This window comes from Lissotriton helveticus, chromosome 9, assembly GCF_964261635.1.
Source record: "Lissotriton helveticus chromosome 9, aLisHel1.1, whole genome shotgun sequence".
Lineage (NCBI taxonomy): Eukaryota > Metazoa > Chordata > Amphibia > Caudata > Salamandridae > Lissotriton > Lissotriton helveticus.
Genome location: NC_136070.1, coordinates 38,274,234 through 38,296,411, shown reverse-complemented (window position 1 = coordinate 38,296,411; position 22,178 = coordinate 38,274,234). Strand labels below are relative to the sequence as shown.

The 22,178-nt window shown below is 40.9% G+C and overlaps 1 long non-coding RNA gene across 5 annotated transcripts in view; it reads left to right on the top strand.

Moving 5' to 3' along the window:
• LOC144782605 (uncharacterized) overlaps positions 1–22,178 on the top strand; it is an 834,782-nt gene that overhangs the window by 56,312 nt on the left and 756,292 nt on the right. For all 5 annotated transcript variants that reach the window (XR_013601169.1, XR_013601170.1, XR_013601168.1 and 2 more), the window contains exon 2: positions 21,820–21,865. This is a non-coding gene — a long non-coding RNA (uncharacterized LOC144782605). The remainder of the gene's footprint in view (positions 1–21,819; positions 21,866–22,178) is intronic.

The window sequence follows — 22,178 nt, the reverse complement described above, 5'->3', positions numbered from 1 at the left end:
GATGTTTTCTCCTGACACCGAGAATAACTTTTGAAATCTGCACACATTCCATGAACTCTAAATTTGGCCTTCACTTTTCATAACAATCATTCCGAAAAGCTTCGGAACTCTATTTTTCTACGGCTAATTTTGACTTTTTCCCAAAGAACTTAAAAGAATTTTTTTTTTTGGCACAAAGTAATCTGCTTAAAGTAGAACTATTCTTAGAGAACGAGAAATTCAACACTTCCTAGAGACAGTATTTGACCTTGTCCTCTGAAAACAAAACAATAACAGTTTATATATATTCTACTATGGAATGGTCTCGACTTTTTCTTCTGTAAACCTAGAGCCATTTCATAAATTTCATTACATGATTCATTCAGTTAGCTTTGCCAACATCATACTTCATGTTTTGAAGACTCCTTTTGCTTTTATATGAGTACTATACAAATGCTCATTTTTTCGTGTGCAACCTTATCAAATGCATTTTGTGTATTATGGGGTAGGATTGTGAACACATGCTTATGTTATGTTTTAGATGCTTACGGATTTAGTAATATTAGACATAATACGTGGAGTGGGTGTTATATAGTGTTTTAGGACCCTTGTGTAATTTTCACGATTCATGCCCATAGATAGGTATAAATCACCCTATCCTTATATGGCATAGAAATCACAACCATATTAAGACATAGCTTAAGTAGTCCTAATACGGCTTGGCTACTTCCACTAGTTCCGAAAATCTACAACGATTTCTTGGAAAAACCCACCATCAGCAGTCAGGGACTTCCCCCTGCATGAATATTGATTTATCCAAGAACTCAAGGAGTTTTCAAAGAACTAGGGGCCAGATGTAGGAAGGGTATTACCGGTCGGTAACGGCCGAAATTAACGAATTTCGGCCGTTACCGACAGGAATTGGGCATTTGGGATGTAGGGGAGGATTCGGTAAATAACGAATCAGTATTTACTGATTCGGTATTTACTGAATCATCATTTACCTTAGTCAGTCTTCACCGGAATAATTGCTGCCTTTTTTCCTGCAGCTGGCCTAATCTGGCCTTTCTCATTCTACTATTAAGGAATTCCTTGCTGCGATCTGTAGATTTCGGCAGCAGAATGGGTCACAGTTGCTTTGGTCATAAAGAATAATAAAACAATTTCTTAAAGGACTAGTTCGAATGTTCCCTCCAATTAGGCATCCACTTCCGCCTTGGCATCTCAACATTTTTCTAACGCAGCTTATGGAGTCCGCATTTGAGCCTATTCATAGGGCTGATTTAAAATACATTACATGGAAAACGTCTCTTGTGCTGGAGCTTACATCAGCCAGACGTGGCTTTCACTAGCAGTCATCCTTTCCTCCAGTTTACTAAAGACTCCGTTATACTTCGAACAAATCCTACCTTTATACCCAAGGCCCCATCAGATTTTCACCTACACGAGCCAGTCGTATTGAAAACTTTCTTCACAAATCCACAGTCACCTGCGGAAAGATCTTTGCATTCCCTGGATCTAAAAAGGTGCATAAAATTCTACTTACAGAAAACAGCCAGCATACGTAAGGCTGACCAGCTTGTTGTGGCTTATGGAAAAATCAGAAAGACATATCCTGTCACTAAACATACTATAGCAAGTTGGATATCTTCTGTGATCCAGTTTTTCCATCAACAAGCAGGCAAACCTCGACCTTCAACAATGAACGCTCACTCTATGAGAGCAGTTTCCTCCTCAACGGCTCTCTTTGCTGGTGTGCCTAGTCAACAGATTTGCTGAGCAGCAACCTGGTCCAGCAGGCACACTTTCACCAAGCATTACTGTTTGGAAGCTGCAAGTAATACTGATTCAACTGTGGGGCAGGCGGTGCTACGTGATCTTTTTAAATAAGATGAGCCTCTATTCTTCCCATCTACCTTTGTATTTGACAATTGTTTTGATGATAATTGATATTATTGTTATTCTATACATATGCATTGTCAGATACTAATGTATGTAAAAATATTTAGTATATACTTGTGTAGGTTATATATATATATATATATATATATATATATATATATATATATATATATATATATATATATATTCTTATAAATGGTCCAGTATTTATCACAGTATTTATACAGATATTTATTTATTTATTGATATATTTTTATATCAATTTTAAATGTATATCTATTTATCCAGTATATATTTGTGTGTCGTGCCAATGTTATTTTTAGTTGGTTTAAATGAATTATTAATTTTAGACTGAAGTATACTTGTTTACCATTGTGCCCTGTTCACCGGTATGTTTTCTAATCTTTTTGAACTACTACAATTTTAAGTCTGTTTTCCATATTCATTAATCATGTGATATGGGGTCAGCATTTAAAAATTGTGTCTTTCTGCAAAGCCTACTACATGTGATCAAGGCCGGCGTTCCGGACGAAACGCGTCATGGCAGGCAGTTGAGAGATGAAATAAAAATATTTTCTTTGCCACAAAGAGGAGTTTGCTTCGTTCCTTCTCGCCATACCTGGAGGTTTTGGAATTAATGTTTACTATATATATATATATATATATATATATATATATATATATATATATATATATATACACACGCACATTGGTTTCCTTATTTGTTTGGCTGCAGCAGTACGAGGGGACCCGAGAAGGCGCTTTGATACCTGGGTGCGAGAGAAGGAGTCACGCCATCCGAGCCTGCAAAAGACATTGGAGCCGGTATCATCATGGATTTGCCCCCCACACCACCGGCCCAGATGCATGAACATGTTGCATGCTGGGAGTTGGAGTTCGCCTAATGTTACACGATCTCCAACAGGTGAGCAGACTTTACTTGGCGAGGAGCTCTGTGTCGTCAGCAGTATATCAAGTGAAGCAGAGCTGTCGGATTAATTGCAGGACTCTTGTTGGTGCAGGGCGCTGAGGAAGGCAACATTTATGCTGAAATGCATCTCCGCTGCCACTAATCTGTGTATTCACGAATTAAAGTGTCTTCAAAGGAACCTCCTCTGGCCCCGCTGTTTCTCTTTGGGGAAGTAGTTTTGGGATATATATATATATATATATATATGTGTGTGTGTGTGTATGGTATATATGTATATACGTATATGAATAAGTGGCATGGGTATTCGCTATATACTTGGTGATGTATTTTTTATTTATTTTTTATTTATGATTAGAGGCATCATGTGGAAAAATGGAACGTAAGTATATCAACAAGGGTTCCCAAGTATCATTGGGCCGAGAGGCAACAGTTAGCTCTTCTGCATATAACACCAAATTTTCCCTGCAATACGTCAAGTCCTTAAGCCATTTTGCCTATGTGGGGCTCCGTTTACTGTCCCATACCATCGCCACTCGTCTCTTTGCAATGAGTAATGCCACTCTAGCTAGTTTGTCTATAGCGCCTTTCAAAAAGGGGAGCAGACCCAATAAACACACCTGGTGCAAACAAATCAAAGTAACTCCAATAATTTTTGATAATGTAGTGGTCACTGTAGTCCAGTAACTCCTCACCTTGTTGCAGGACCAGGCCAAGTGCCAAAATTCCGCTCTCAGAGTACCGCTTCGTGAACACACATCAGACTCCCTGAGACCATATCTCAAGAGCCGGTGAGGTGTATGGTAGGTCTGGTGAAGGAATTTGAAATGTAAAATGCGTAAGTTCCCATTGGATGTTAGGGCACCAGTTAACGCACAGCAATGCTCCCAATCTTCACGGGTGAGCTGCGGGTCTAGATTGTCATTCCATTTGTTCAGGGTCTTATCCTCGGAGAGCGTTCTATCCGCCCTGGCGGCCTGGTATAATTTAGCTTGTGCCAGGTGGGGCTAGTGAGTAAGGTGTATAAAGCCATGGACGACGGAGGTTCGGCAGGAAATGTCGGAAAGTGAACCTGCAATGCCCCTCTTAACCTATGCATCAAAAATGTAAACAGTAGGGTTTTATGTTGGTTATATTCCGTATCCGTAGGTGTCAAAAAGGAGCCATTAGGGAATAAATCCTGCATTTTCTCAATGCCCGCCCGAGCCAAGACCTGCATCAGTCCCACTTTATGTGTCACTGAAATGTCTGCATGGCAAGCAATGGGGAGCAGTTGAGAGTGTAAATGTAACTTCCCAGCTAAGCGGCCCAGCACCTGCCATTCCGCAATTGTTGAGTAGATGGTATTGATTTCGTCACGGGGTGTAAGCCAACGGCTGTGTGTAAGGATGGAGTTCAGCAGGATGGGGTGTGCATCTCAGAGCTCCACCGCCACATGAGGAATGAAGTCATGAGATGCAAACCAAAAATGTGCACATAAATAGTACAGATAGATATCAGGCACGTTAAAGCCCCCATGTTTATAATCAAGAAGAAGAGTTTGCCAGCCCACTCGGGCCTGTTTCCCACCCCAGATCAAACGAAGGAGCAACGACCTTGGCGTCTTAAAGAAATTTTGAGAAAGAGGAATAGGCATGTTATTAAAAAGATATCGACATTTTGACAGTACCACCATTTTTATAAGCGCAATGCGGTCCGCAAGAGAGAGTGAAAGGCGAATCCATCTGTCTATCTGGCGTTCCAGCCATGTTATAGCCATACCATAATCCTCCCGAAGAACTATGGGCTAGATGTAGGTAATCTGAATTTACCGATTCATAAATACCGAATTTTACCGATTCGATATTTATGAATCGGTAAATATGAAGGGGGGAGATGTAGGTATTTCCAGATGTTGAAATACCGATTCGTTAAAATTCGGTATTTACCGATTCGGTAAATACCGGATCGGTTTTTCCTATTGATTCCTATGGGCCACAGCCCATAGGAATCAATGGGAAATACCGATTCGGTAATTACCGAATCGGTAAATACCGAATTTTGCAAGGGTGCAGGGGGTGTCACTTTGACACCCTCTGGCACCCCAAAAATAGGCATGTGCGCCATGTGGCACACAGACATGCCCTAAGGGCATGTCTGTCTGTCACATGGCTAGGTGTGCATGCACACATGTGCATGCACACCTGAATTCGGTATTTTAACACCCAATTGGATTGGGTGGTAAAATACCGAATTTGTAGGGCCTTTGGGACTCAGAAGAGTCCCACCTACATCTGGGATTTACCGAATCGGTAAAAAATACCGATTCGGTATTTTACAGAATCGGTAAATTTACCGAATCGGTAAATTTACCGATTCTGTAAAATTATGCCCCTACATGCTAATTCTTAAATACCGGTCGGTAACGGCTGAAATCGTCCGTTACCGACCGGTATTTAGGCTCCTACATCTGGCCCTATACCAGGATCATGATGTGCCCAAATTCCTAAATACTTAACCAACTCTGATACCCATATAAGGGTGAAGTCGAGCTCATGTGGACTTGTACATATGGTAAGAGGCATTACCACCGATTTAGACCAGTTTATAGATAGCCCAGAAAATTGTGCAAAGCGGATATATTCACGCAGAACTAGCGCCAAATCAGTGCGGGCTCACGGACAAACAGCAGCATGTCGTCTGCATAAAGCGAAATTATGAGGGGGCGATGGTGTAGATTGATACCCGCTTGTTTGTGACATTGTCGAATGAGAGAGGCCAGGGGTTCCAATATCAAGGCAAATAGCAGCTGCAACAGCGGGCACCCCCTGCCGAGTGCCTCTAGTGATGTTAAACGGGTCTGAGGTGTGATCCCCCCACTCGAACCCGCGCCATGGGCCGTGCATAGAGTAATTTAACCCAATTAATAAAAAAGGGAGAGAAACCTATGCGCTGGAGTATAAAAAAAATAGCCCCATTCAGTTGAATCAAATGTCTTTGCAGCGTCAAGCATGAAGCCACATCTGGCAGCTCAGAAGAGAGAGTGTGAAACAATGCGAATAAAGTACGGAGGTTATGAGATGTAGAACGTGTGGGTATAAACCCAGATTGGTCTAGGAGGACCAGATTCTGCATCAGAGGTTGGAGGCGTGTGGCCAAGATTTTTGCTAGAATTTTTACGTCAGTGTTAATTAGCAAAAGTGGCCTATAAGAGTCACAATGTACAGGAGATTTATCCTTCTTTAATAGAGTAATAATTAAGGCCTCGCGAAGGGACGAGGAAGGATGCCTGAATCGTATGCCTCCGCGTACATCTCCAGCAAAAAAAGGGGCGAGCTACTCCGCGTAAGCTTTGTAAAATTCAGAGGTAAAGACATCCGGGCCTGGGGCTTTTTTGTTAGGGAGAGAGGCTATGGCCGCACGGATATCCTCCACTGCGATAGGGTGACCCAAATAATCCCTCTGCCCCTCTGACAGCCAGGCAATGGCCACCTGCGACAGATAGGTATCGAGTTCCACAAGGTCAGTTTCACGCTGAGACGTATACAACACCTCAAAGGTCTGCCTAAACTGCTCCGTAATGTCAGTGACGCTGTAGTGATCATGCCCCGACGCGTCCGTTATCTTAGTAATGATGTCTTGGCTCAGACAGTGTTGAATTGTCATGGCTAAGTGGTGCCAAGGCCGGCCACCCTCTCCATAAGTGCGAGCCACATAGCGCTTGGATATATATTGCATTTCTTCCTCTGCCAGTTTCGCATGTTCAAGCATGGCCTCTTTAAGAGACACCAGACTCAACTCATTTGGTGCACATTCGTATTCATGCTTAAGTCTGGTTAGCATAGCTTCTACCTTGGCAATCCGGACCAAATATCTTTTAATATACCTGCTGTCGTACTGATGCACGTGTCCCGAATAGTGGCCTTAAAGCCCTCCCACAGTACTCCAGCACTATCTACCGTCCCCTTATTGTCATCAAAGTATTGTGTAATAGCCTCATGAATGGTGACTGAGCAGAGGGGATCCAACAGTGACTCCGAGCGGAAACGCCAAGTAAATGGCCTTGCGGTTATCATGGGAATGCATAGTGTGAGTTGCACAGGGCAGTGATCAGAGAGAGGGCGCGGCAGATTCTCCACCTCAGTCACCCAGCCTGCTACCCCATCACCCAAAAACCAGTAGTCAAGGCAGGACCTGCTGCCATGTACTGATGAAATATGCGTGCCTGTAAGTGTGTTCACATGTCTATGCCTCCAGATATCTAACGGACCAAACTCTTCCAGTCCGGAATTTAACACCTAAGCCACCTGTGGTGAGTATCCATCCCTGCCGCTAGATTTGTCTTTGCAGGGGTCCAGGTGCGAGTTTCGTTCCCCCCCATAGGACCGCTGCATCGGGCCAGTCCCGTAGGACCGCTAAAAGGCTCTCATATAGACCAGGGTCATCCACATTTGGACCATAACAGTTAACTATGACCAGTTTACTTGCTAGTGTACCATGCACTATAGCATAACGCCCTTCAGAATCGGTGTGTGTATGATGAGCCGTAAAAGATAGACCTTTCTTTATCAGTGTAAGGACCCCCCGGCTATAAGAGGAATAAGAGGAGGCAAGGCGAAAGCCAGCCCAGCGAGCCCCCACCAGCTGATCAGTATGTCGTGTCAAATGAGTTTCTTGCAAGAGGGCAATGCTGACATGATGACGATCTAAGTGAGCCAGCACCTGGCGGATCTTCTTTGGCGAGTTTAACCCCCTCACGTTCCATGTTAAATAACAGACAGTCATACCATTACCATGCATATTGAAAGCGAAGCATATTGATTAAGGAATCTACCACTTATCCTAGATGTAAACAGAAAAACATGAGCAACATCTGATGGAACAAGTATTTGTCTGGCCACATGAGCAGCCCATAAACCCCTCCCTCCCCCCTCACTACCTCCCACCCACTTCAGCAACCCCAACATGCTAAAGCCATCCCGAATACCCACAAACAAATCCTCAGCAGAATACCAAAGAAGTAACCATTGACGGGGAACACCCATATAAGGGGGGGCGCCAAGCGCAAACTCCCTCCCGGTGTAAGTAGGAGGTGGCCGAACTACCATGATCTACTAGACTCAGCTACTGCAGTCAAATCTCAAATCTGTACATGTGGAATATCCCTCCCAATATGGCGTGAGCATAAAGGCCTCTAGCAGACAAACATATGTCACAGTTCAGGAGCTACTGCTGCCTTTCAGAAGTCCCGGCAAGCAGGACCCTGTCCAGCAGCAGAAACAAAAAAAAAGGTCTGGGGTAATACACCATCGCAAACCAGCTACGTCAATGTCTGTCTTGCTCAGCAACGGCATCATCGTGGTCCACAGCTGCTGCACCTCCTGTGGATCTTGGGAACCGACTGCAACGGGATATAGTTTTGGCAAAGTTTAGAGCTGACTTCGGTCAGTTGAAGAACTTGTATTTCCCGTTAGCTTCCACTCGTAATCTGGCAGGGTATAGCATGGAATACGGGATTTGTGCAGCCAGGAGAAGTTTCTTGGCAGGCTGGTACTTCCTGCGGGCCTCCTGCACCGCCAGTGTAAAATCGGGATAAAAAGCAAGTGTGTTACCTTCATGTGTGATGGTGCCCTTCTCTCGGGCAAGGCGGAGAATCGCATCCTGATCTCTAACTTAATAGATGGGCAATGATGGGGCGAGGTGGGGCACCTGGTGCGGGTCTTGCAGCCAAGGAGGGATAGGCGCGGTCCACGATGAGGACCTGCGATAGCTGTTCCGGGCCAAAAATATCTCGTATGAGCGTCTCCACGTATGTCTCAAGGCGACCCGTGTTCGTGGACTCTGACAGGCCCATAATACGCATGTTGTAGCGGCGCGATCTAGCTTCCAAGTCCTCGTTACGGGCCTGGATGACAGCCAGGGTTTTCGCCATAAAAGTCTCAGCCTCCCCCAGACGCTGTGCATGTTTGTCCAGCTTGGATGACATGTGATCCATGCAGAGGTTGAGATGATCGATCTTGTGATCAATAGATTTCAGGCTGGCCTGTACCACAAGGAGTGTCTTATCAATATTAGTTATTTGATCGTTAGGGGTGTCCCCCTCCGAGTCCAAGGCTGCATGCTGGGCCGACCTGTTGGTTTTTCGGGGCTCGAAGGTAAGGCGTGGTTGACTCTTCATCATGGCGCACACCCAGACCAGCGCATCCAGTAGATTGGAATAGCCAGAGAACACAGGCCTCTATAACGATTGATCGATACTGCAGCCCCAGCAAATGGCAGCGTGGTAGCCTCTGTAGCAAAACCTTACTGAAAGGGGGCCAAGGAGGCCGTGGGGGTTGTAGCATGAGCAAGGCGTTGTGCCCCCAAAAAGTACAGATTGCAGCAGTCCCCAACCGACCATAGATGAACGGCCAGATGGGCAGCTGCACCGTGTCAGCGAGCAGGCATTGAGGAGACGGGCTATCGATGAAAGCAGGGCAGGGGCTAGCTGCCTAATGCATCAGGCTAGTGCCATGCCCAAAGAAGGGGAAGAATACCAGGTAGCAAAGTCCCCGCAGGTTCTTGTCTTCATCGGGTGCCAGTGTCAGGAAGGCCGGGACGTGATGTAGGCCTAGGCATGTAATGGTGCGCCCGGGCAGAGGCGGTGCTGTCTGAACAGATCTGTGGAGGCAGACGCAGTCTATGTTGGTTGCAGGCATTGACCACAGGGTCGTGCAGCGCAGCCGTGGTATCACAGGTTGTACCACAATCGGAGCTGCTTCAATAACGCCGTTCATATGGGGAGCCTTTACACCCCCGCCCCCGCAGATCAGAGAGCTCGGGCGGATGGCAGTAGAGAGCCTTTCCGAAGGACAGGGATGCCCCAATCAGGAGCGCGCCATGACGGTGTGCTGGGCAGATGCGAAGCGCTAGGCGATGGCAACCAGGGACACAGCCCGGCCCCACGAGCAGCCCACAGCAGGCCCGCGACCGTGCACCGGCGGGCTGCGAAGTCCAGAGATAAGGCACAGCCCACTGCTAAACCCGCCGCCGATAGGCGGCGCGGCCCTCCAGCCAGCGAGGTGCATGTAGGCTGCATGGCCACCGGCCCTCCAGGAACCGACACACGGCCTACCGAAAACCAGGTCAGGGAGCCGCACACATCCCCGACACCCCCAGCGCCAGCCATGGCCTACCTTAAGCGCCCGGTCCGAGCATACCCGGAGCCGCCATGCTGTCAGCACAGGCTCTGATTCTCACACGCCGGTATCTCTGCAATGGCGCTGTCATCGTCCCCAAGAATCAGCCACAACAGTCCACCGCTGTTTTGGGAGCCGTTGCAGTAGGTTGGGACGGATAGCAGGCCTGGATTACAAGGATTGTTGTCGGATGTTAAGCTCGGCCGGCGGAGCAGCTCTACAGAGCAGCCAGTTTGCAGTGCGCCCTCTAGCGCCCCCCCCCCCACCCCCCCATATTCTTGGTGATATATAAGATTCTGGACATTATGTAAAAACATGCATACCTACATTACAACTGCTATCTATTCAGATTCAAGCATGTGAATCTATGAAAGATACCCCAATATTGGAGAAGAATATAAGTTACTTACCTGTAAACTGTGGTTCTCCAGTATTGGCATCTTGCATAAATTCACATGCGACCCACCCTCCTCCCCATAGAGGCTCCTGGTTTTTTATTAGGTTTATACTACGCTTGTGCTCGAAAATCTGAGAGCCTGGAGCCTCTGTGTAGAGGGTTCTAGACGATGCTGTTGCCTGATTGGCTGGAGTTTGGGCCATTCTAATGACTAGGACGAGATTTGAAAGTAAATGGTTTTTCTCTATTAACTTTAATGTTAACGTAATTCTTACTGCTTTTTATGTACTCTGAGACTCCCACTTCAACGACGAGGAATGATTCAAGCATGTGACTCTATGAAAGATACCAATACTGGAGAACCACAGTTTACAGGTAAGTAACTTATTTTCTTCTTCACATACTGGCCCACCCCAGATGGAGACTCACCTTATGTACATCAGTACTGATTCTGGTCCTCAGGGGAACAGTCCATCGTAAATCTGACTCCGACCACAACCACTCCCCAATGTATACACTTTCCACTGTGTTTTTTAGATTGCAGTTAGACTAGTAAATCTGATCCCTCTGAATGTATGCACTTTCTCCAATGTTTGTTAGCCAGTAGTTAAAATAGTTTATTAGCACACCACCAATACATGCATTTTGACTGCGTTTGTTAGATTGGATTTATAACAGTAAATCTGTCACTGCACCACCCCATGTAAAAAACTTCCCCAAAGTGTGTCAGACTGAAATTAGTATAGTAATTTAAACCCCCCAATGTATGCACTTTCCCCAGTGGAAGCAAATCTGCCCACCTCCCCCAGTATACACTCTTTCTCCAATGATTGTTTGATTGGTGCTTGAACAGTAAATCTAGACCTCTTCCCACCCCAATGCATGCACTTTGATCAATATTTGATAGATTGTAGTCGGAGTAGTAAATCAACTTGCCCCTGCCCTCATGTGAACTTTTTACCTGATGCTTGTTAGACTGGAGTAGCGCACCTATGTATGCGCTTTCGCCAATGCCTAATTGTTTCTTAGATAGGAGCTAGAATAGTACCCTCAAACCTCCCCCCCTCATTTTTGGAACTTCCCACAACCCCATCCCAATGTTTGCACTTTACTGAATGCTTGTGTACTGGAGCAAGAATCGTTAACCTGACCTTTCCAATGTATGCAGGTTCACAAATGTTTACGAGATAGATAGAAGTTAGAATAGTAATCTGACCCTTCCACAAAGTATGCATATGTTATGCTGTTTGTGGGATTGTAATTAGAATAGCATATTTGGATTGATTTTAATTAGGTTTTTTTATGCATAGTTTAAAAATTCATTTATAATGGTTTAATAAATGTAAAATGTTTTTATATTTTTTAATGTATTAATAATTATACTTCTTTCTGTTGGTTTATAATAACAATGACAATATTGCAGTTTGAAGGGAAAATATTTTTTAGCAATGTGTTATGTAATATACATTTATTAATTTAAAAAAATATTTTGAATTATATTTATTTTTCTGAAATGTTTTTACATTTAATATATTATGGTTTCGCTGTTTTTAAAAGTAGTAATTCTTTAAAAAATCAGGAACTCATAAATTATAATAATTTAAACCACAATTAAATACAAATAATTACAAGTATCTGTTTGGCTGACAATATTTTTGAACTTTGCAACATAAGTATGTAAACTAGATAATTAGACAACAATGTTGTTGTACCACAAAGTTTTTGAGGTCGATATTCTGTCATACAACTTCTATAGAAGCCCTGACTAGAGAAACTCAGAAGTTTAATAGCAGACTACTACTGATGCCGCAGAGGCCTACCAACTTGAAATGCGCGTTTTTGTCATTAACATTCGGTGTGATATGATGCAAGTCGAATATTTGAAAATGTATTGAAATGGATTACAAAAATAATCTTATTTACTTATGAAATGCACACAAGAATGCGTCTAATTCATTACGTTTTGAAGATCTTGAGTCAAATCAGACTAATTGTTAAACAATTCTTGAGAGTCGGGGGCTTGGGATTGTTTGGCTTAGGGACATTTCAAAGTTAAATGCAGTATTCCTAATTATAAATCTTGATACACCTTTAAAAAGAGATTGAGAGCAGCTCCGAACATTTTACAGTATATTGATTAGTCCCTTGGTAAACAAAGTGAAACATTCTTTAAAAATGCCCTAGAGCTGATACAGACCCAAATAGATGAAAGTCTAAATTCAAAAATGATGGTCAGTTGAATTTTACCATAGCTAAACTGTCTACTGTAATCGAAGAGGGTAACAGAATATTTGAGGAGGGGGGATGCCTACTATTAGAGTTGAGGGCAGAAAACAAGGACATTGAGAATGCTAAAGATGTTGTAAACAATCAAGTCTTGTTTTAGTAAATCATGCTAGGACAGGGATAAAATCAGAGGGGTCAAGGGACAGTATGCCCCAGAGTAATATTCCCGTTCGATTTGATAATCGAACAAATCACGTGGGGAACGATAGTGTGAGGGCAGTTATTCATAGCCCAAAGGGGACTGACTTGATACCCAATCCTGATATCCTGAGATTACCTCCAGCCGCATGTCCCTATATATTAGTATTAACAGGTGTGCCAGTCCTAAGGAGAGATCAGAGGGAAACTTGGAACAATCTTATGAATAAAGTAGGTGATTGGCTCTCCAAATTAAAAAAGTTTAACCCCTATAAGGCAAATGAAATTTTGATGGTGAGAAGGGTGGGGTGGGTGGATGATTCATTAAAAGACATACAAGGTTACTGTATTGTCATACATTTTAGGCACCCCCATACTGTCCGTAAGCTATTGAAAGCACACGAGGCGATGCCAACCCAAAACACTAGTATTCATGCCTTACCTTTAGGATACTTCTACAAACCTATTGTAATAGGACCAATCCATAACCTTGGTAAATTCACATTCCCTGAAGCCTTGAATAGCTTCCAAGAACTAGCTTCTTTGGAGGCGGTTGATTGACCACAAACGATGAACAAGAAAGTTCTAGAAACACAGGAGGTTCCCGTAGAGTGCAATTCAGAGGGGAATGTCACTTATTGTGAAGAACCGGTGGTAGGAATAGAACAACATGCTTGCAAAATTGTACTTTCTATTCCTATAGCAAGACCAATATTTGAAAACGTACTGGCTATGGGAGTTAATGGCACTGAAAACATGCTAAGAGATGTGCCATCTAGTGCAATAGGTCATAAGCATATTGCTGATTTAAAATTGATATCCTGGAACATAGCGGGGTTGGGCAGAAATGTTAGTGACCCTGAGTGGAACAATTATATTAATATGAGTGACATTTGTATTCTCCAGGAGACCTGGGCTACTAAGACTATACACAGGGTAGGGTACAAAACCTTTCAAATAGCCGCAGTGCCATCTGTGAGAGGAATGCCTTCTGGTGGTCTTATAACTTTGGTGAAAGTGACTCTTAACATCAGTGTCACTCAATTATGTACCGACTCACAAGATGTCCTTGGGATTAAAATTGTTACCAAAGATAAAAAGGTTTTACATTTATACAATATTTATAATAGACCATGCCCATCATACAGGGAGTCACCAATAATAGAAAAATTGGATTCACTCCTAAATGCACTAGATCCTGGAACAAGCATAATATTAGGTGGCGATCTTAACTGTAATTAAGAACCTATTACAGGGTTTGGAAACTTATTAGATGACGAAGATAGGGCTAACAAGATACCCGCAATGAATAGTAGTGGGACAGTCCCAGGCACCACCCTAGCTCTCCAAGTTACGAGGATAATGGCTGGTCATGGCTTGAGGGCATGTAATGGACGTTTACTATCGGACAGCCCAAAGGCTCCAACCTTTTTCAGAAGTAAGTGTCAGAGCAAAATTGATTATCTTATTTTATCATTGGATATTTGGATGTTTGCTGTAGATATAGAGATTAGATCTAGAATAGAAAGCAACCATCGTCCGCTTGAGCATCTCTTTCACAGCAGCTTAGCGTACAGCGTGACTGAGAGAATAATTCATATTAGTCCAGACGACATTATAGTCAGCAATAATCACTGCACAGTTAAATGGGCGTACATGTTGGAGCACGACGACTTGCTGCCAAATATTTTTAATATTTTTGACAAAACCTTAAGCCCATATGATGCCACCCAAGATGGGAAAAAATCATTCCTAGATTTACACACAGGGTTTTTTAAAGAACTTATCCCATTGGTAACAAAAAAAACAAAAAAGACTGGTAGAGTTAGTAACTCTCAGAAGGTAGGGAAATCCTGGTATAACAAGGAATGTCGTGGTGCAAAGGCCGATTTAGTCCATGCAATAAAAAACTACAATAAATTGGTAGTCAAAGAGGCTAGGACTAAATATAGAATAATCCAAGAGAAGGCAAAAGCATCTTGGGATGAGGAGATCTGGTCCAGCATGTTAATTGCAGCTAAAAATAATGACCAAATGTCGTTTTGGAAAATAGTGGCCAAAGGAAATAAAAAAGAAAAAGGATCCAGGGAAGTCTTTCTTGACGAGACCACCCGGATCGAACATTTTACTAAGCTATATGATGCTCCTCTGGAGGACCAGGCTTTACCTGAGGCTGATATATTGTTGATTCCAAGCGAGGATAAACTAGATTTTGAACTACAGGAAACCGAATTAGCCATCAATTCGGTCAAAAATGGGAAGGCCCCTGGTCTAGATAAAATTTCAGGAGATTTATACAAACACGAGACTAGTATCTGGGGCCCCTATATTAATTGCCTATGCAATGCTGTAGCTGCGAGTGCTGATCTCCGGAGACATGGAGGGGAGCGAAAATCGTTACAATTTTTTAAAAGGGCAATAGGAATGATCCTGCAAACTTTCGCCCTATTAGTTTAATTGGGTATATGGTCAAAATATTGAGTCCAAAATATCGAGTAACACAAATATCGACTCCAAAATATAGTATGGACAAAATATCGAATGGACAGAATATAGACATCAAAAATATCGTTTTTAAGGTAAGTAATGTAATATCGATTTTAAAAATATAGAAAGTCAAAATATCGAAGTACATAATATAGGTTATTAAAAATATCGCATTTTTAATAATATCGAATTTTTTAAAGTGTTTTGTATGTTAGTATATGTGTGAAAAGTGTATATTTTTTGTAATTTATTTTAAGTAATTAATTTTATGTTATTTAATTTTTGCGGAATTTAATTCTGTAGCGGGTTGTGGGTTTATAGGGTAATAGGGTGGGAAGTAATTTAATTATAATTATCTAAATATGTTAATTAATTTATTGGTATTTATTTTGAATAAATTGTCAATTAATTTTTAATTGGTAATTAATTAATTCTTAATTGATAATTAATTTTTATTAATTGATAATTATGTGAATAATATTGATTTATATTTTGTAGCGGGTTGTGGGTTTATAGGGGAATAGGGTGGGAAGTAATTTAATTATAATTAATTAAATATGTAAATTTATTTATTGGTATTTATTTTGAATAAATTGTTAATTAATGTTTAATTGGTAATTAATTCATTCTTAATTGATAATTAATTTTTATTAATTGATTAATTGATAATTATGTGAATAATATTAATTTATTTTCTGTAGCGGGTTGTGGGTTTATAGGGGAATAGGGTGGGAAGTAATTTAATTATAATTAATTAAATATGTTAATTTATTTATTGGTATTTATTTTGAATAAATTGTTAATTCTGAATTGTTAATTAATTCTTAATTGGTAATTAATTTGTATTAATTGATTAATTGATAATTATGTGAATTATACTAATTTATTTTCACTAGAGTGGGAATAGTAAAATTTACCCCTATGCTATCCAACGCTTTCCCTACTGTTGCACTCACTGGAGTGGGAATAGTAATTTTTACCCCTACGCTATCCAACACTTTCCCTACTGCTGCACTCTCTGGAGTGGGAATAGTCATTTTTACCCCTATGCTATCCAACGCTTTCCCTACTGTTGCACTCTCTGGAGTGGGAATAGTAATTTTTACCCCCACGTTATCCAACGCCTTCACTACTGTTGCACTCTCTGGAGTGGGAATAGTAATTTTTACCCCTACGCTATCCAACGCTTTCCCTACTGTTGCACTCTCTGCAGTGGGAATAGTAAATTTTACCCCTACGCTATCCAACGCTTTCCCTACTGTTGCACTCTCTGGAGGGGGAATAGTAATTTTTACCCCTACGCTACCCAACGCTTTCCATACTGTTGCATTCACTGGAGTGGGAATAGTAATTTTTACCCCTACGCTATCCAACGCTTTCCCTACTGTTGCACTCTCTGGAGTGGGAATAGTAATTTTTACCCCTACGCTATCCAACGCTTTCCCTACTGTTGCACTCCTTGGAGTGGGAATAGTAATTTTTACCCCTGCGCTATCCAACGCTTCGATATTTTGGTACTTACCTGTTTGTAGATAGGAATTCGATATTTTGTCTGTCGATATTTTGGCATCGATATTTGGGGTAGTCTATATTTTGTCCCCCGATATTTAGTCAGTGATCCGTTTAATTGACATCTTACAAAAGATCTATGCAAGGCATATTTTAAATCGTATAAATACTTGGATGGAGGAAAAAGGGGTGCTTACAAAGTTCCAAGCAGGGTTTAGAGCAAAAATAAGTACTATTGATCAGGTCCTAAGGTTTCGCTGCCTGTGCTGGAAATATGTTACTTTGAGAAAGGGTCACTTGTATGTAGCCTTCGTAGACCTTCGGGCTGCGTTTGATTTAATTCCTCGTAAAGTGTTATGGGAGACACTTAGACATCAAGGGCTACCAGCCAACCTTTTAGAGCAGATTATAAAGCTACATGAAAGCAACTGTGCAAAGGTTAGGTGGGGCCCAGGAGTGGAGCTGACAAGACAAATACTGATAAAGAGGGGGGTTCGCCAAGGATGTGTGTTGGCCCCACACTGTTCTCCTTGTTCGTCAATGATATTCCTTCTTGTATGGAGGATTGTAGTAATGATTCTCCAAAATTGGGGAGGCGAAAGGGTCCCAGCCCTCCTTTTCGCTGATGACACTATACCGATATCCCAAACACCGAGGGGACTACAGAACCTACTAAACACATTTGAGACATATTGCAGCAAAAAGGGCCTTGAGATTAACGGTAAGAAAACAAAATACATGGCTATAAACACCCACAAAAACTTCAAGGAAAATTTGACTCTAAATGGTCATAAAATTGAACATGTACAGAATTTTAGCTATCTGGGTGTTTCCTTGGATTCTAACATACTATGGAAAACGCAGATAGAAAAAAGCAAAGTAATATTTACGCAAAACATGTTACCCATTACGAAAAGACATGGAAATAGTCTAAACAAAGCACTTGCGCCGGCCCTGGAGATCTTTAAGTTTAAAGCGCAATCAGCTGCATTATATGGAGCTGCACTATGGGGACCCATGTGCAAAAAATCCTTTGAAACTGATGAAAACAAATTTTATAGAGCTTTGTTAAGATTACCGGTCAGCATACCATTAGTACCACTTATTCTAGATCTTAATTTGAAACGTACTGACCACCATGCAATCTTGAGACCTCTGATGCTCTGGGTCAGACTCTGGTCGACCCCTGAGCTGTCAAATTATAAGGCTGGTCTGAAAGAAATAATGGACTTGGATTGCTGTAACAAAATTCCATGGTTCAAACATGTTAGAGCTTTGTTAACAAAAATTGGTCTAGTACATTTCTGGGACGATCCATCTACATTATCCCTAACCTCGAAGAAAATTTTAAAATTATCATTCTGGGCACACTTAAATCACAATGTGTTGAATGGAAAAGTGAATGGATCGCTAACAAATAGTTTCCTCACGTTTAAAGATACAGCATATTATGAATGCTTCATAGATGAGGTACACCCACCACTAGCTAAGACACTTTACATGAAATATAGATATGGTATTTTGAGGACAAATGTAAGTGTAGCAAGGTGGTCTAATAATAATAGCGACGATCAATGCACTCTATGCCAAGATGAAGTTAAGGAAGACGAACTTCATATTTTGTTGTTTTTGCCCGGCCTATGTAGCACCCAGAAAAAGATGGATCAGACCTCTCTGCCTAAACATAGGCGTAAGATCAGACAAAGAGGCAGGAAGGATTCTAAAAACTGATACCAGCCAGGTTATTGTTTTGGTATCAGCAGATTTGTGTTAGCCACAAATTTCATAAGAGTAAAATTGGGCCTAAAACTCTAGTAGAAATTCCTTGTTTTAAAAATCATAAGCTGCTCCATGTTATATGGTTTTAATGAATTGGCAGAATATTTATAAAAACCCACTGTAATCTTTATTTAATGTTGGATTGTTGTGGTTTCATTGGTATATTTTATATAATTTTATCACATGCCTTTTTATATTTTTAACTATTTAAAGAAGTTTTATATGTAATGATAATTGCCCACGAAACTGTCTTCCGGAACCTCTGTTAATTGTATCTTACCTCGTTTGCTATTTTTCAATCATGTTAATTATGTTTTAATGTATTAAGTTTAATGTACATGCATGTGCTTTTGATGTATCTTTTATGGTACTGAATGTACCGAAATAAAGATTTTTTGATTTGATTTGATATACATTTATTAATTTTCAAAATTATTTTGAATTATATTTATTTTTCTGAAATGTTTTTAAATTTAATATATTATGGCGTTGCTGTTTTTGAAAGTAGTAATTCTTTAAAAAATCAGGAACTCATAAATTATAATAATTTAAACCACAATTAAATACAAATAATTACAAGTATCTGTTTGGCTGACAGTATTTTTGAACTTTGCAACATAAGTATGTAAACTAGATAATTAGACAACAATGTTGTTGTACCACAAAGTTTTTGAGGTCGATATTCTGTCATATAACTTCTATAGAAGCCCTGACTAGAGAAACTCAGAAGTTTAATAGCAGACTACTACTGATGCCGCAGAGGCCTACCAACTTGAAATGCGCGTTTTTGTCATTGACATTCGGTGTGATATGATGCAAGTCGAATATTTGAAAATGTATTGAAATGGATTACAAAAATAATCTTATTTACTTATGAAATGCACACAAGAATGCGTCTAGTTCATTACATGTTTTGAAGATCTTGAGTCAAATCAGACTGATTGTTAAACAATTCTTGAGAGTCGGGGGCTTGGGATTGTTTGGTTTAGGGACATTTCAAAGTTAAATGCGGTATTCCTAATTATAAATCTTGATACACCTTTAAAAAGAGATTGAAAGCAGCTGCGAACATTTTACGGTATATTGATTAGTCCCTTGGTAAACAAAGTGAAACATTCTTTCATACAAGCTGGGTGACAGCAAGCGCTGCCAAAGGGAATGGAAAGAGCTGAAACTGGATACGGCATTTATTGAAAATGACCTTTTTTGAGTAACCGCAGTGCTTTAGACTTGCATCAATAGGCAGGTGCAGCTTTACAAGAGAAGCCTATAGGCAGGCCTGAAATCATTATTATTTAGGGTAGGGAGGGCAGAGAGTGTGTGTTTATTTATCGAGGCTTTCTGTGCAGCACAATGGCTCTGGTATTTATTTATTTGCTGTTCTTCTGTATTGCTGCTGCATGGCCTCCGTGAAGTTAAGTGTTAAATCCAGGGGACGTTTCCTTTCCGTGTAAGCACTGCTAGATAATTTAATAAAATGTGCTTGGGAAGTTGCCAGGCAACCTAATAAGCTTTTTATTCCTAAGCCTTCTTAGGAGTTCATTTATTTGTTTAAATCTGATAGATTTTACATTCATCTGCATTATATGAATCAACAGAGAAATATACACTGAACAATAGACCAGAATGTGTCAAAACACTGTTGTAGCTTTTATGTATTTTTTGTTATTGAAATAAGTTCATTGTGAGGCAGAAAACCACCTATTCAAGGAAATATGTTCAGCTTCAACAGATTATCGAGCCAGAGAGGGCAACAAAGAGAAAAATTAAGCAAGTTTGTCATATGGTATGTGTTTATCTTAACCTCTTTTCTTCAATAACCCTATCTTCCAAGTACTTTTTTTTTATCCGACACTAATTATACTCTTTCTGAAAAGGATTTCTCTAACACCCTTCAGTGCCTACACTCTTTAATCATATCTCATTACATCTACCTAATCCAACCCTATTTCACATTGCCATGTCTCATTAACAGTTGTGAAAGCCAGACCCGGACATTATAATCACAGCGAGAAAACGTGGCCTTAGTATTTACCCCCTAAAGAAATATGTATGCACTCTTTGCAGATCAACCTGGAACCGAGAGAGGCTACAATAGACGGATATAAAATCTGTCTTTGTACCTTCTTAGCATATGTTGTGCCCGTGCAGAAGGTTTGCATCTGCACAGAACCTGTACTCCAGGAGTCAGGTGATCTAAGCTCCTTTAAGATGGGCTCAACAAGCTGTTTGATGAGACATGATCCTTGACTGACCTCTAGCTATTTTGCTCCACAAGGTATTTAATATGGGCAGAAGCGAAATTCAACCGCAATCTAAAACAGCACCAGCAATGAGAATCGGAAGATGGCCTCGAATTGTGTATACCTAACGTTGTGCATTGAAGGTCAACTGTAATGCTAACTTCATTGAAAGAGGCAGCCCTCAAATCGATGCTGATTTCTTTCCTGTGATAATTTAATGTTCCTTTAATATGATTCTGTTTTTCATCGAGATGTATCTAATGATTGATGTTGACAATAATTGTTGATTTGCTAAAGACATTTAAAATATATATATTTTTTTTGCTACAATTTTAAATAGTATATCTTGGTAAATGCTATCAACTAGCTTAAGGAACGGCTGCGTTCTTTAAACTGTCATTACTAAATCCATACATTCATGCACTCATTTGTTGGGTTTGCGCAAATCGTTTAGCAGAATTTAAAGACCTCTATTTCAGAATGAACATAGAAAACCCTTTTTCTCCAACTCATTTGCTTTCATGACAAAAATAGCCGCTGTCATTGTTAGTAAAAATTTCCTGTGAACATTGCAAGTCATTATGCATTCAAATTACCTTAACTGTAGTTGATGGCACCAGCAGGGAAAATATATAATCTCCTTCTACCAGCTGCATTATTGTTGTTCACAAAAAGCTAGGGAGATAGTGTGGTTCCTAAATGCATCAGCGAGGTCTGCGGAAGTAAAAGGTCACTGGTTCAGGTCTCAACAAGGCCAGACTCAGCCCCTCATTACTCCCAGGTAGGTAATTAAGCGTCAGGTGACTAAAGGTAACGCGACGTGTTTTCGAAAACAGACAGGAATCTGAATTATGCGTTATACCATTTTGATTTTACCTAATTGGTGCTATACGGAACCGTTCTCTAATTCTCTCATGAGTGAACATCTGAATATGTGGGTTCTAGAAGACCTCCAATGTATGTCTATTTATAAATACGATTCTGCTGAAGCTGACCTTTTCTTTTGCTTCACAGATGCAGCAACTCGCATAGCAGTTTCGGCTCACTCCTGGTCTACCAGGTACGGGATCCTGGTTCACTGTTTGGCCACAGCCCAGGCTTGTTTGCCTCTTGGGGCTTTTCTGATTAAGGCTCACAGTTTTCCGTTTTTACGGATAAATACAGACATATACAGACAGAAAACAATGTGTTTCCTGTCTATAATTATTTTTAAAAGCGGAAAAATACAGAAAATTGTGTTTCTTGCAAGCAACTCTCCGTGCTGTTGTTCATGAATTTCAGGTAAACAGCTGAGCAGCTAGACAACATGGGGAGTAAAAAATAGGATGGGATTTCCTTAAATACAGTCATATGTTAACCTATATTTGTATGTA